The sequence below is a fragment of the Lynx rufus genome, unplaced genomic scaffold (genome assembly GCF_022079265.1).
Source record: "Lynx rufus isolate CCGP_SWC_20201006 ecotype Redwood Valley unplaced genomic scaffold, mLynRuf1.p SCAF_9, whole genome shotgun sequence".
Lineage (NCBI taxonomy): Eukaryota > Metazoa > Chordata > Mammalia > Carnivora > Felidae > Lynx > Lynx rufus.
Window position 1 is genome coordinate 54,612,705 of NW_025814897.1, and position 17,016 is coordinate 54,629,720.

General features: G+C 39.2%; 1 protein-coding gene across 1 annotated transcript in view; it reads right to left on the minus strand.

The window, feature by feature from the left end:
* Positions 1-17,016, minus strand: part of AAMDC (adipogenesis associated Mth938 domain containing) — a 30,616-nt gene that overhangs the window by 5,436 nt on the left and 8,164 nt on the right. The gene's annotated exons all lie outside the window — the stretch shown is intronic.

The window sequence follows — 17,016 nt, forward strand, 5'->3', positions numbered from 1 at the left end:
GGACCGCGAGATCGTGACCTGGCTGAAGTCGGACGCTTAACTGACTGCGCCACCCAGGCGCCCCATATATTTTTTAATTTTTTAAACATTTGTGTATTTGTGTGTGAGAGAGAGACAGCAACGGGAGGGGCAAAAAGAGAGGGAGACCCAGAATCCAAAGCAGGCTCCTGAGCCACCCAGGCACCCCATAATTTTTTTTTTAAGTGTAGTAGTATAGGCAGGTTATAGATTAGCAGGAAGAGACCACATATAGGCACACATACAACTCACTGCTTCCTCATTTAGTTAGCCAAGGAAACAAAACAGATGCCAAGTCGCTACACCAAGTGGAACCAGATGCAGTGTATCTTTGCCGGCTTTCTCCACGGCTCTTGATTCCTTATGGGGTGTGCAAGTGCTGCTGACATCCTTCACCCCGTCAGTGAATGTTCCAGGGCTGATAAGGAAGCCAGTCTCTCTCACTATTACACTTTTATATTCAGGCTTATGTCATCAGCATCTTTCTAAGGAGCTGACACTTAAGACTGTATGAGCTTACATTTAAGGGACTGTGAAAAGTTGGAACACCTGCATGTCAAAGAGTGAACCAAACTGGTCGGCAGGAAGGGTATATTCCTCATTTGGGGCGAGGATGCAGACCTCGGGCCCAGGTGGCTCTGAACTGTACCTCTGCCTCCAGCTTCACTGGTTCTCCACAAAGATCAGAGGAGACTGGGGGAGAATAGATTCTTTTTTTGTAAAAGTTATTTCGGTTCATAAATTTCTAAAAGGCAAGATAAAAAGGGATTTTTTTTCACTTGATTACAATGATTAGTTCTTAAAGAAATGTAAAAGGATTAGATGTGTTTTTAGTTCCATGGCTCTGATTAATCCTAGAACCACCCTGCACCGCAGTTATGCTATACAGGACTTGAAATAATCTTCTGGGGCAATAACCAAGGTAAATATTTAATAGAATTACAAATCAGGTTGGGGAGCTTCACCTTCCTCAAGTAAATGCACTTAACTGAAATACTGAAAGATTGCTTCATCTAACAAAGAATTGCATCTACTTTGAGGAGCATCATGATCCCCAGACTCTAAGAGCTCACATTCTAGTAAAAGGAAACAAGGCCACTGCTCAAAATCAAGTGAAAGGTCAGTAAAAGTGCAAAACCATAATCCTTGGGAGATTCAGAGACTGAAGACAGCCGCAACCCATCAGAGTTGCTGGATCAATGGAACTCAAGTGACAAATGTGGCTGCTGTGTGCAATACTGCAGGCCCAGGGTGTCACGTACAGAGCAGTGAAAGATAACTCTGCAACAGCCTGTGGATCCCGGCATTGGTGGGTGATTACTCACAGCTTTGTGCAGAGGCCTGTGATTGGAGCATCAGTCTGTTATTGAGGTGTCCTCAACCTGCCACCAGCGACTCCTCCGCTTCTTCCAATCCCTTGGGGCAAACCACAAGGCTGTCTTCCCTGCATGAGTGTCTGATTCTGTTCCTCTTCTTTAAGAGGCTTTCCATCACACCATGTGAGGTTGTAAAATCTTATTGTTTTTTCTTGAGGGAAAGCTATTAATTGTGGGGAAATGTCCAGCTAATAATAATAATATCCATTATACCGGCTAAACGACAGAGTGGCATCTTACATGGCTGGGACATTTCCTCTTATTTTATGTTAAGTTTAAAAAGAAAACATTCCTAAATTACGCTTTCAAGGAAGCATTTCCTCCTGCTGAAATAAATGGTTAGTGGCAATGCTGTTATCTGGCTGTGTTGCTGAGAAAAGCAGATTCTGCGAGTGAGGGTTAAAGGATCTCTTCAATCTGTCCCCTGTGGACACTGCCTGAGTCACATTCTCATTATCATTTGCCTGAATTAAGAGCCTCTTAAATGGTCTTCCTGTCTCGACCAGGGCAGAGGCAAATTTGTGTTTCGTTTTTGTTTTTGGTGACACAGCCTGCTCTGGCAATATGGCAAAGCCTACAGCCCCATTCTCAAAATGAAAATTTTAAATGCACAATAGAAACTACATGGAATTGCGAAGGCAACAGGTTTTATACAAATAAAATTATCAGAATATGAAAAACAGATAGGCGGTCTAGTAATATGCTTCTTCATTAACTTCAAAGAGTGGGAATATTTTCCAAATGTCCCTTACACTTGCCCTCACATCTCCTACTGGCAAGACTGCGAGTTCTTTCAAAATCTATTCTACCTCTTCTGGGTAAAAGAAGCTGCCCAGCCAGAGACTCCACTTCCTGTTTTCCCTTGCAGCCAGGTATGGCAATGTGACTGTGCTCTCACCAATATAAAGTTCAACGGAATAGGAGCAGAAGAAATGACACAACATCTAGGTTTGGGCCTTAAGACATTAGGTGTGAGTTTTCTTCTCTTTCACCTCCCTTTCAAGTTAGAACTCCGACATTCAAATGCTCTAGAAGATGGTAGAGCAACAGAGGAAAAAAAACATGGGCCCCTGGCAGTTCCCCCAGAGCTGTTCTCCTTGCCCGCCCCCCCCCCCCACCAGCTTAGGTGGGCCACACTAATAAGAGAGAAATATATTTCTATTTTCTTTAAGCCACTAGACTTTGGGATTTCTAATAGACACAGCAGCTTCTTCTTTAACCTAACAGATCCACAGACCCATTCTTAAACTAAACCATGACTAGTTGTGAATCATTTGGGTAGAACAGATATGAGGGAGTTAACGACACTAGACCCCAAGGGACTATGTCTTCTATGTAGAATATACACAGGGAGCCATAGAGACATTTACCTTATGGGAATTTATATAGTTTTTGTTCGATTTTTAGATGTTTATTTGGAGAGAGAGAGCATGAGCAGGGGAGGGGCAGAGAGAGGGAGAGAGAGAATCCCAAGCAGGCTCCACACTGTCAAGTGTAGAGCCCAGCACGGACTCGATCTCACAAACCATGAAATCATGACTTGAGCCGAAATCAAAGGTCAGACACTTAACTGATTGAGCCACCTCAGGCGCCCCTCAACTATATGTTTTTAGAAAAAAAAAGAAAGAACTATTTAAATAGTGATGGTAATTCAGCCACTGTACTCAAAGAGCATAACATGAGATGGCAGTCATGCGTCTGTTATTCCTTCCATCTCAATTTCATAGTTGCTGTTTCCAGTGTGAAACTTTGGTCTCATCAGGTGTGTTTCTAGTGTTTAAACCTACAATATGCAATCTTCATACAACACGGACCTTAAATGCAAAAGAACTACTTTATCTGTCCTGTATGGAAGATAACACATATGTTCTAACATTAAGGGGATCTTCTAGAAGGGATCTGACTCTAAGCAATTTTCATCTTTTTTTTTTTTAAGTTTATTTATTTTTGCAGAGAGAGAGAGGGAGCGCGCGCGCATGAGGGGGGTAGGGGCAGAGAGAGAGGGAGACACAGAATCTGAAACAGGCTCTAGGCTCCAAGCTGTCAGCACAGAGCCCGATGCAGGGCTCGAACTCACGGACAGCGAGATCATGACCTGAGCCATGACTTTCATCTTAAGTGCTGACTTTAAAATTTAATCCATGAATAAGATTTAAGTTTACATATTAGTCTCAAAGTGATAGGATCTACAGCTTGGAGGAGCCTTACATGTCCATCTAGCCCCAACTACCCATATGATAGAGTCTCCTATGCAAATAAATGTTTGTAGACACTGCTGACCAATTGAGGAGCTCTTCCCATGATTAAAAAAAAATTTTTTTTTAATGTTTATTTGTTTTGGGAGAGAGAGAGACAGGGCACAAACGGGAAAGGCAGAGAGAGAGGGAGACACAGAATCCAAAGCAGGCTTGAGGCCTGAAGCTGTCAGCACAGAGCTCGACACAGGGCTCAAACCCATGAACTGTGAGATCATAACCTGAGCCAAAGCTGGTTGCTCAACCAAGACACCCAGGAGCCCCCCCCCACCATGATTCTACTCTAGCATTTCCCCCACCCTTCTATGCCTATGCACACACTTTCCCTGGTAGTTCCCTTGTTTACCTGGGAAGTTCCCTTGTTTACCCTTCAAGAATCAGGTCAGGAGCACTTGGGTGGCTCAGTCGGTTGAGCATCTGACTTCAGCTCAGGTCATGATCTCACAGCTTGGGAGTTCAAGCCCCGCATCAGGCTCTGTGCTGATAGCTCAGAGCCCGGAACCTGCTTCAGATTCTGTGTCTCCCTCTCTCTGCCCCTTACCTGCTCACACTCTGTCTCTGTCTCTCAAAAGTAAATAAACATTAAAAAAAAAATCAGGTCAAAGATCACACCTTCTGTGAATACTCAGGCAGTTTTACATGCTTCTTCCTTTCTCCCATTGCAACTCTTTTGGTTCATGTATTATAGCACTTACTACAATGTTCTCTTTGCCTAATTCTCCCATTTCCTTGAAGGAGGAGATAGGTGATTTGACTGTATGTCAGGCTTTGAGACAATATTTAGCACCCTGTAAGCAATCCCTATATATTTTTAAATGTTGAATTATGACAGTACATGCCAAATTCATTTTTGGATGCTAGATTAACTTGTTTGAGCTTCAAAAGAGGGTTCTGAAAGACTCCAAAGAATCACCAGAGTCCTTTCTTTCATTCTTGGTAGGTTCCATCTTCTGTTATTTAACTTTGACTTGAATAAAGAAAGCAATAGGACATGCTTTTCATTTTTACTAACAATTTAAATCATTTCTACATTTCAAAACTGGCCTCATAAATTGTTGGTAACACTAATATATAGTATGAACTCTATAAAGGGGAATTTGACAACATCTAACAAGTCTACATTTACATTTATACTTTAACCAGCAATCCTAGTTCTAAGCCTACATGCTGAAGATACACCTCCGGGGCGCCTGGGTGGCGCAGTCGGTTAAGCGTCCGACTTCAGCCAGGTCACGATCTCGCGGTCCGCGAGTTCGAGCCCCGCGTCGGGCTCTGGGCTGATGGCTCAGAGCCTGGAGCCTGTTTCCGATTCTGTGTCTCCCTCTCTCTCTGCCCCTCCCCCGTTCATGCTCTGTCTCTCTGTCCCAAAAATAAATAAACGTTGAAAAAAAAAAAAATTTAAAAAAAAAAAAAAAGATACACCTCCAATGATACAAGAAACCATATACATATACAAGGTTATTCATTGTAGCACTATATATAATAGCAAAATATTGAAAGCAATCTAAGTGCCCATCATAGGATAAATTGAAGAACATAGTGGATTACTCTATAGCTGTATAAAAGAAAAAAGAATATCTCTAAGAACTGATATCCTGATTTTCAGTATATATTGTTAAGTGAAAGAGAAAAAAAGGGCAAGATATGCTACCTTTTGTGTAAGAAGGGAGTTATAAGAAAAAAGATGTATGTATGTATGTATGTGGGTAGGTATATGTGTATATTTGCTTACTATTAAAATACAGAAGAGATAAACCATAAACTAATAAAAATAGTTACTGACCTATTGGAGTGAAGTAGGTATGGGATAGAAAAGATAGGGAAAGGAGTGAGATTTTTCTAAGTGTACCTTGTTAAATTGTTTTGACTTCTAAACTATGTAAATGTTTTACATTCAAAAAATTAAATCAGCAAAGACAGGAAGTAGGGAGACCCTTACACAGTATGCCAACAGAAACAAATGAACTCAATGGTCTGAAATTGATGATACAACAAAAAGGAAACGATACACGAAGTTAAGTTTTTAACAGTGTTCTGATTGTACACCTAAAGGAGATGTGTTCCAAGTACAAAAATACCTATAAAGATTTCAAAGTTTATTTTGTGATTTTGATGTTAGTTATAATATTGGTGTAGTAATTTCAAAATTATTTTGTGTTCATAGAAAAACACAGCAAATATGTAATTCTACCGATGCTTTGGGGAATTAGGTTTCTCCATGGGAGAAGGAAAGCACAGATATGGAATGGGGGAATAAGAGAAAGAATCTTGAGGGATTAGATTAAACTGGAGGTTTTATGAATTCATTACACACACACACACACACACACACACACACTTTCTGGCTGTGTATACTGAAAGGCATAGATGTAGTGACATGTCAATAACAATGAACACACCTAACATCCAGCTCTTGATTTCTACATCCCATTCTTCACTAAAAGGAACCATGGCTCTTTGAAGAAATGGCTGAATCAAGAGATAATATATCTTGCTATGCCAGAAAACAAGGCAATGGTAAAAAACTGTTGGGAACGTGTCAAAAGAACACTGGTCAAATTTGGGACAATTTAAACCTCAAAAATATTACCAATGGCAGTGGATTAAAACATTATTGTGTTCAAGCTGCTGTAACAAAAAGCTACAAAGTAGGTAGCTTATAAATAATAGGAATTTATTTCTCACAGTTCTGGAAGCTAGAAATCCACGATCAAGGCATCAGAATGGTTGAGTTTTGGTGAAGGCCCTCTTCCTGTTTTGTAGTCAATGCCTTCTTTATTCTCATGTGGTGGAAGGAATATTTCTGTAGCTCCTTTTCTCAGGCACTAATCCCATTCATGAGGGCTACACCTTTAAGCACCCAAAGACCCCAACCCCTAATACCATCATCTTTAGGTGTTAGGATTTCAACATATGAATTTTGAAACACATTAAGAACATAGTACACAATAAATAAAAAAAGAAAACATGAGCCTGTAGTGATACTAAAAAGGGTGGGAGTGGCAGAAGAAAAGCTACATTACAGAAGAATCCAGCTAATGAATGTAGAAGGAATGACAGAAGCATCATCATTTTGCAACCACTAATTTAGTAATAAATTCAGGCAAGGATCAGTGGTTAATGCTAAAACCACTTGATGAAAAGGTTGCTGGGTGTTTGAACAAGATATTACAAAGTTTCAAATTATTACTCTACAGATTGTTTATTGATTACAAATGGAAAAATGTACCTTTACCACCATCTTTTTTTTAATCCTTTTTTTTTTCCTTGAGAGAGAGCAAGGGTGCAAGTGAGTGAGGGGTAGAGACAGAAAAAAATCCCAGGAGGGGCAGAAGAGAGAGAGAGAGAGAGAGAGAGAAGCAGGGCTGGCCCAAAACGGGACTCATGCTCACCCGAAGCAGGGCTTGAGCTCATCTGATGTGGGACTTGAATTCATGAACTGAGATCATGACCTGAGCCAAAGTCAGATGCTTAATGACTAAGCCACCCGGGCACTCTACCTTTACCACCATCTTAAACACAGATCAAACATAACCTCATCAATAAAGGGGCAGACTGACTTTATGTGCCTTCAGAGATGATGTACGTAAGACATAACCACCTATGAAGCACTTATGCCCAAAATGATTAACTTGTGTCTAATCATGATGGAAAAGAATCAGATAAATCTAAATTGTAGACTATTCTACAAAATAATTGGCCTGGACCCTTCAAAAATATCTGTGTCATAAAAGTGAAAAAATGGGGAGGAACTGACTTGATTAACAGACTAAAGAAATAGGACAACAAAATGTAAAGCATGACCGACCCTTGATTGGATCTTGGATTGGCAAGGAAAGCCAACTATAAAAGACATTATTTAATTGGAACAATTGTTACAGTTTAACTATGGAGTTGATATTAATATTTTATCAATGCTGAGTTTTTTGAGTATAATACTGTGATTATGTATGGCAGAATGGCTTTGTTTTAGTAGATACATTCTGCAGTACTTAGGGCTCATGTGAACTATCAAGTGTCACAATGTCAGTAACTTACTTTCAAATAATTCAGCAAAAATAATTATTGAAGTGGGGGTGGGGTGCCTGGGTGACTCAGTCGGTTAAGCGTCCCACTCATGATTTTGGTCCAGGTCAGGATCTCAGGAAATCGAGAGCTGCGCTGGCTCAGCATGGAGTGCAGAGCCTACTTGGGACTCTCTCTCTATCCCTCCCCTGCTCATGCTCTCTCTCCAAATAAATAAACTTAAAAAAATTAGTGAAAGAGAGAGAAAGGGAGAGGGGTAGTATGTGTGCCATATAAAGACAAAGTCAATGTGGCAGAGTGTTAACTGGTGAATATAGGCTGATGGTATGCAAGTGCTTGTTCTTTTTTTTTTTTTTTTTCCAGTTTGTTTTGTTGGTTTGAAATTTTTCAAAATTTAAAAAAATGAGAAGAGGTTCAACATAGAAGTAGCTCAACACAGGCTTTATGTTGTCAACCAGGTTTGGAAGGTGAGTGGGAAAACAAAAGCAAAAGCAAACAAACGCAAAAGCAGAAAGGCTTAGGGACCTCAGCTCATCTACCTTTCCTTAGGTAGCACTGACCTGGGCACGAGAACCTCCAGTCTGGCCAATTCTCTGAGAACTAAGTTCTACTTTATATCTATTGCCTGTATTATATATAAAAATAAAACTGCAAAACCAACAAAAGTTATAAAGGATATTTTTGAGACTTTAGGGAAATTTGAAGATAGAATGTATATTAGATAATATTACTGTACCAAAGATAATAATCTTATTTGTGATAATGATATTGTAGCTATGTAAGAAAATGTTCATGTTCTTAGGAAGGCAATGCTGAAATACAGTATCTGACGTTTAGTCTCAAGTGATTCAGGGGAGGGAAGGGAAGTGTCTGTGTGTTTAGAGAAAAAAATACATGGTAAATGTTAATAACTTGAGGATTTAGATTAAGGGTGTAGGGGAATATATTGTGCCATTCATACGGCTGTTGTGTAGGACATTTTTCAAAATTGAAAGTTGGAGTAAAGTTTCCCCATTTACTTTAGTTCTCCCTGGGTGGCTGCTACCTGGTTTGGCTTTCTTTTTTCAGTTTATTTATTTTGAGAGAGACAGAGAGAGCACGAGCAAGGGAGGGGCAGAGAGGGAGAATCCCAAACAGGCTCCGTGCTGCCAGTGCAGAGCCTGATGGCGGCTTGAACCCATGATGACCCGAGCTGAATTTGGATGCTTAACTGACGAAGCCACCCAGGCATTCCCCCCAAAATGTTTAATGATATCCATAATGACAGATTCAATGCAGCAAACATTTATTGAGATCCCACTTTACAGGTCCTGTGCTAAAATGCATAGTTCTTGCCATTTGGGAGTTCACCATTTAATGAGGGAAACAGATAAATACACACTCATTATAATACAGGTGGACTGCACTAAGTGCTACAATATAGAGGCACAAAGTATTGCAGAAATACTGAGAACAGAGTTAGCAGCTTATTCTCACAAGGATTATCATAGAGGAGATAATACAAAGGCTAAGAATTAAAGAATATATAAAATTTCAGCAGGTATAAAGGAAAGCAGGTCATTCCAAGTAAAGGAAATGGTTTTAGCAAAGGTACTGAGGAATAAAAGATCATGGTACGTTTGTAAGGGGATAAGCATTTGGTATGGAATAACTAAGTCTTCAGATGTGTTTTATGAAATATAGGAGATGCAAGTGAAAGGAAACTTTGGAATTGTTAAAAAAAAAAATAAGGTATCTGCCATGTGAAAGTCGCTGTGGTAGAGGCTTTACAAAGATGAACATATTTGTATTCAAAGCAACCCCATGAAGTATATTATTTTCCAGGTCCCACCCGGTAAGAGATTCTGATTCAGTAGGTGGGGAGAATGAGGGAGAGAAAGAATATGCATTTTAAACAAGTACTCTAGGTGACTGTGATGGAAGAGAACCATGAATGACACTGAGAAATACTGATTCAGACTGATTCAGAGAAAAGAATGAATTTGCATGAAGGCAAGTTGCATACATTTAAAAAATTTATTCTTTCCAACCCATGCCATACTCTTACATCAACCTATGACAAACAGACATTATTCTCTTTTTATAGGTGATTAAATTGAGGCACAAAGGGCTAAATAACTTGTTTAAGGTTACCCACCTAAAATGTGACAGTGCCCAGACCCATGAATCTAAATGTCTGCTACATCTCTATCTAGATGCCCTAACAAAAGTTTAGGTTCAGAGGCACCTGGGTGGCTCAGTCGGTTAAGCGTCTGACTTCAGCTCAGGTCATGATCTCGCAGTTTGTGGGTTCGAGCCCTGTGTCAGGCTCTGTGCTGACAGCTCAGGGCCTGGAGCCTGCTTCGGATTCTGTGTCTCCCTCTCTCTCTCTCACTCTCTGCCCCTCCCCCACTTGCTCACGCAAGCTCTCTCTCTCTCTCTCTCTCTCAAAAATAAACATTAAAAAAAAAAATAAGACTTGTGAACTTAAACCATACAGAAAGTTGTTTAAAAAAAAAAAGTTCAACATACTCCAAAAGAATTAATCATTTTCTCTACCCAGCCTTTGCCCCAAATACAAACATATCTGTTCCTACTCCGATATACCCAATCTCAGTGAACAGTACCACCGTGTACCCATTTATCCATCCCAGATTTCTCCCTCACCTGCTAAATCTAGTAAGTTTCCTTATCCTGTCAATTTCACCTTCTTAATGGTTTTCAATAGTCTCCTTTCCACCCACACTACTACTGATTTAACAATAACAGCTTCATTTATTGAGTGCCTACACCACGTCTGGCACAGTATGTTCATCTTTAGACCAACTCTGTGAGGTAGGTAATGTTAACTGTCTCCATTATCGATGAGGACTCCATGGCTTTGATTCTGTCCTTTTAGCTCTATACAGATGAGTTCTAGATGAACACCTCAGCTTTTCCTCTTACCTTTCCTAGTTCTTATCCCTCCAACTAGTTCTAGAACACCTCCTCTTGCTTATCCTAAAAGCTAAACTTATGGCAACTTATCATCAATGGCACCTCCTCAGTTTTGCAGTTTGTTTTTTCCAGTTTTGTAGTTTTTAACCTTAAAGTTTAAGAGGAATCATGATATATGAGGAAGGAATGGGAAATAAAGTTAGAATGTGACCTGGGTTTACTATTTGATTTCACATTTTTTTGCTCTGTGTCTATGTAAGTTATATAATTTCTGCGTCCTTAAGTTTCCTTAAACAAAGGATAACATTCATAGTAATATTAATGCACACAGTCTTATATGAGGAAGGTACAATGTGCTAAATCCATTGTTGAAGGGAAAAAAAAAACCTCTCCAATGTGGCACACTCATAAATTAGTACTCCAATATATCTTATGCCCATAATCTGGATAATCTTTGTCAGACACATCAATCTCCTGCATAAATATCTCAAGTGGCTATGCCTCATCCATTAAATAAAATGTAAACCTAGCTCTGCAGACATTCTGTCAACCATACCACTGCCTACTCTTACATCTCTCTAGCTTTACTCTATGAAATAATCCAGTGGAGTCATTTGGTTCACAAGTATTATGTCTTCTTATTCCTCAGCCTTCTCTCATTCTGTCCCTTCTATATCTCAATGCCCTCCCATTCCTTTAACCAATCCAGATATAGTCCTTTCTTTAAGATCAAAGTTGGTAGCTAATAAGCAACTAGGTGTTTGGATCAAAAAAAATGAGTGCATGTGGTTCAAAACCAAGGCATGAACAGAGAGCATGTGTTGGGGTTCTCTTTTTCTGTGGAGCCCAGTTATGTAGGTGTGACTATTCACTATACAGATTATATAGGTGTGATTGTTTACAATGTGACAAACTATAAAACTTGAGAAGTTTCCTTAAACAAAATGCCTACAAATGCTGGATAAAAATAAACATCCCTTGAAATGCTTAGCAGAGCTTATAGATGAAAGGGAAATTCCCAAAGGGCAAAAGTGAAGAAACAGCTGAAAATCAGAATGGTATGCCAATAACTGAAGTAACGCTGGGGCATCTCCCATTCTTATTGTCTTTTATGAAACACTTTGAGATTAGGAGATAAGACTTGAGCAAGATATGACATTGGAACAGTGACACCCCTACTAAATATGCTAAGTGCCCTTATTAAACCCATCTTCAGTAAAAGGATTGACCAAAAAAATCTACCCACTGGAATAGGGAAAAGCAGGGGCTCTGTGTGTGGGGAAAATGTGTCCCTTGAGAATTTATAATCCCACACTTACCTACACATCACTTTGGGGTTCAATGTACAATATCAGCCTGATCTGGGAAGACCTTAGTCAGGAAATTGACTAAAAGTAGTCTCAGATTGAGAGTAATGTAGGATGCCAAGAAGAAACAAATATCAATCTTTGACAGGACAAATGTCAAGAAGAACATAGACCATTCAGGATTCCTACAGATAAAAAGTTACTGTCAAACTAGAATACCAAGAAGCATTAGGATTAATAAATGAGGGCCTTTTCAGACAAACAAAAACTGAGTTCATTAACAGATCCTCACTAAAGGAACTTGCCAAGAATATCTATAGAAAGAAAGAAAGAAAGAAAGAGAGAAAGAAAGAAAGAAAGAAAGAAATCCACAAAGATCCAAATTGCGAGAAGGAAGGATAGGCAAGGAAACTGGTATACGTGTGGGTAAATATAAGCAAACATTGATTGTAATGATTAAAAAACAAAATATCTCAATGCAATAAATAATGTAATAAGAAAATACCTACTCTTAAAGGAACTAAATTATTGGATAACAATAATGTGTAAGATGGAAGGGAAGTGATGAAGCAAAGATACTTTACTGAAGTAGAGATAAAAATTAATTTTAGACTTATTTAGATTTTATTAGGATGAATTACATGAAATTCCTAATATTCAACTCTTTATAAAATATTATCAATCTCATATGGTTCAACCTAATATATTACAATATTAAAGATAACCATTAAGCACATGGAAATAAACTGTACAGCTACCAAAAAAGGGAGACACAAAAGCAGAATAAAACCTTAATACAAAAAAAAAAAAAGGTGGACAACAGATGATACCATTAATATAAAAATTTGAACATGAAGAACAATACAAATTATGGGTTGTGGATACAGATAGATATTTGAAAAGTATAAAGGAAATACTTTGATATGGGTGGAGGGAAAGGGATCAAACTCTATTTCTAAGATTTTTTTAAATTGGAATGGTAATTTAATTTACCCATTTAATTAAATGGATAATATGGGTAATAATTTGCAATGAATTAAACTTATTATGTTTAATAATGCAATTTTTAAAGCCATAACATTTTTTTGATTTTTTTAAAAGTTTGTTTATTTAGAGAATGCAAACAGGGGAGGAGCAGGGAGGGAGAGAGAGAATCCCAAGCAGACTCTGCACCATCAGCACTGAGCCCGATGCAGCGCTCAATCTGATAAGTTGTGAGATCATGACCTGAACTGAAACCAAGAATCAGATGCTTAACCGACTGAACCAACCAGGTACCCCCATAAAAATTTTTTAAAAGCCATAAAGTTCAAAAGACAAAGAAAAAAAAAAAGCCCCAATATGTAGTGTTTTCCAATTTCTGTGGTGTAAACACTCCCACTATGTTTGACTTTAAGATACCAATGTGACATCACTGAATGCAGAGTTAATAAGAGATATACAGTAGCATATATAACATAGTATTTTTACCATACAGATAACAACAGATGTAAATAACTTCAAGAGCAAAGAATGTAGTAAAATAATTAGGAATTAATGAATTTTAAATATGTATTACCTATGTTTTAACCTTATTTAAGTTTATATGATTTAGTTTTTAATAATGGCTGTGTCTAAAAACTGGCTTGCATGGGCACCTGGGTGGCTCAGCTGGTTAAGCGTCCAACTCTTGGTTTTGGCTCAGGTCATGATCTCACAGTTTGTGAGACTGAGCTCCATATTGGGCTCTATGCTGACAGTGCAGAGCCTGCTTGGGATTCTCTCTCTCCTTCTCTCTCTCTCTGTGCCTCCTGTTCTCTCTCTCTCTCAAAATAAGCAAATAAACTTAAAAAAAAAGCTGGCTTACAAAATTCCTGAAAATTTAACAATCAATTCTCACAAGCCAGTGAAAGCCATGTCCAGCACACCACTGCACAAGTATGAATCCAAAGTAGTTACTTCTGAGTGACATCCATGAAAGTGTTGTGAAGAACCTCTGAAAATCCTCTTCTTCATAAAAGCAATGAGACTACTGGCAAAAGTGTAAACATAAACTTACTCTGTTCTCTGGAAGTTAACAAAGGTCTCCAAAAATTCAGGATGTGTTTATTTAAAAAAACACAGTTGAAAAGTGAGCTTTGTGCAATTTTAACTTGCCCTATTCCAATTTTCTCCTTCCCTAGTTCTCTGGTAGCCTTGAAAAGCAACAACCCACAATCACAGTGAAAACTACCAGCCTGGAAGTCACAAGATGGAATAATAGAATAAAACTCCTTCAAATCTCCTCTCCTAAAAAACTGTCATTATTTGACCTGTCTGATGGTTCTCTGGAAAACCCAATTCATAGGTTGTCTTTATTTGATCTGACTTGGAGTTTGCCAGTATAAACCTCTTTTTCCCCTCAAAGAATTTTGTCCAAAACTGTCAGAGACAAATGTTTAACAGTGCAGCTGCCTGATGCGTTAGATAGCAGGGCAAACAAGGTTAACCAAAAAACTCAAAAGGGAAAACTGGGAAATGAGATCTCCATAGAGGGCTCTGAAAAACTCTGATATGAACCTTGGTATTGAAATGGTGATACACATGTCCAGGGTTGTGCATATGCTCAGGAATGACATGAGAAGGCCCTATACACACCACTCTGGCTAATCTTGAGACTCAGCATACGCAAGAAATAGGCAGAATTTTATTTTATTTTATTTATTTTATTTTTTATTTTTTTAATGTTTATTTACTTTAGAGAGAGATGGAGCATGAGTGGGAGAGGGGCAGAGAGAGAGGGGGACACAGAATCCAAAGCAGGCTCCAGGCTCTGAGCTGTCAGCACAGAGCCCGATGTGGGGCTCGAACTCATGGACCGCAAGATCATGACCTGAGCCGAAGTCGGACGCTCAACCAACTGAGCCACCCAGGCACCCCTAAATAGGCATAATTTTAAACTGCCTGGCTGAGTGTTTACTACATACCGCAAACTGCAAACAGAGCCCCTCAGCAAACACTGGAATACCTACTGGTTCCAGGCATATAAGGAAATCTCTGTCAAATATTATCTCAGGAAACTATTCAAAGAACTAAAGGAAAGTATAAGGACAATACCTTAAAAATTAGAGAATATCAATAAAGAGATAGAAATTATTTTTTAAGGACAAAATAGAAATGCTGGAGTTGAAAAGTATAATAACTGAAGTGAAAATTTCACTAAAAAGGCTCAACAGAAGGTAAGAGTCAGCAAAAGTGAAAAATACATTAATTTAGATTATCCAATGTGAGAAAAAAGGGAAAAGAATGAAGAAAATGAACAAAGCCTCAGACATCTGAGGGACTACCATCTAAAATACCAATATACTCATAATGGATATCAAAGGAGAGGAGAGACAGAATGGGCAGAAGGGATATTTGAAGAATGACTGAAAATCCTCCCAATTTGACAAAAACAACAATGCACATATCCAAAAAGCTCAATATATTCCACATAAGATAAATTCAAAGTGATCCACATGTAGACACATCACAGTGAAACTGTCAAAAACAAAAGACAAAGAATTTTGAAAGCAGCAAGAGAGGAATGACCTGTCAAGTCCAACGAAGAACTTTAACAGTTGGGTTTCCCATTAGTAAACAATAAAGCCAAAAAAGTGGGATGACATATACAAAGGGCCAAAAGAAAAAGACTTAAACAAATTTTTTTTAATGTTTATTTATTTTTGAGAGAGAGAGACAGAGCATGAGCAGGAAACGGCCAGAGAGAAAGAGAGAGAGCGAGAGCGAGAGCGAGAGAGAGAGAGAGAGAGAGGGAGAGGGAGAGGGAGACACAGAATCTGAGCAGGCTCCAGGCTCTGCGCTGTCAGCATAGAGCCTGACGTGGAGCTCAAACTCATGAACCATGAGATCATGACCTGAGCCCAAGTTGGACACCTAACTGACTGAGCCACACAGGCACCCCAAGAAAAAGACTATTAATCAAGAATTATGTATCAAGCAAAATTATCCTTTAAAACTGAAGGATCAACTTTCATCATTACAGTATGAGGAGCTCCATAACCTCCTCCAAAATGAAAATTATTAAAGGAAACAAAAACTAGGGGCGCCTGGGTGGCTCAGTCGGTTAAACGTCCAACTTCAGCTCAGGTCACAATCTCGCGGTCCGTGAGTTCGAGCCCCGCGTCGGGCTCTGGGCTGATGGCTCAGAGCCTGGTGCCTGCTTCCGATTCTATGTCTCCCTCTCTCTCTGCCCCTCCCCCATTCATGCTCTCTCTCTGTCTGAAAAATAAATAAAACGTTAAAAAAATTAAAAAAAAAAGGAAACAAAAACTAAAACACACACACACACACACAAACAAAAGACAAATTTTAACCACCCCCACCCCCCAAAAAAAATTGGAAAAAAGAATACCACTCAAAGCCTTTGGAAATGATTCTAAGAGCAAACAGCAAATGAAGAAACATCTTTTGAGGTGCCTGTTTGGCTCAGTCAGTTAAGCATCCAACTTCAGCTCAGGTTATGATCTCGCAGTTTGTGGGCTCGAGTCCCACACTGGGCTCTTTACTGTCAGCACGGAGCCTGCATGGGATCCTGTCTCGTGTTCTCTCTCTGCCCCTCCCCCACTCGCTCGCTCTCTCTAAATAAACTCAAAAAAACAGAAAAAGAAAAGAAACATCTCTTCAGGAAATTCTATAAATATTTGGTAGGCAAGGTGAATATCTATGGTTTCTCAGGAAGACTGCTGCCTGCTTCTCCACTCCCAGCCAGTGAGGTGGATACTCCACTGGATTGCATCAGCCTACAACACAGAGCTGTTTCCCCTTTCAGCTACCAGCTGGAAGGCTTTGTTCCTGGGAGGAACAGGACTTAAGTATTTCTCATCCTGCTCCCAGCTGTCTGTTGCCGAGAAGTCCTAAGTGAATGTGGTTGAGAGGTAGGGGCTCCCTTCTTTCACCCAACCTCTACCTTGGGAGACTCTACCTGGGTATGGCACGTGAGAATCCTGTAGGAAGTACAATACAAGGAAAATGCAAGTTCAAACCACAACGAGATAATGTTTCACACCCACCCAGATGATACAATAAAAACAACAACAAAAAAAACAGTGAGGAGAGATTTAGAAAAATTTGAACCTCCATAATTCCTAAAATCTTTGT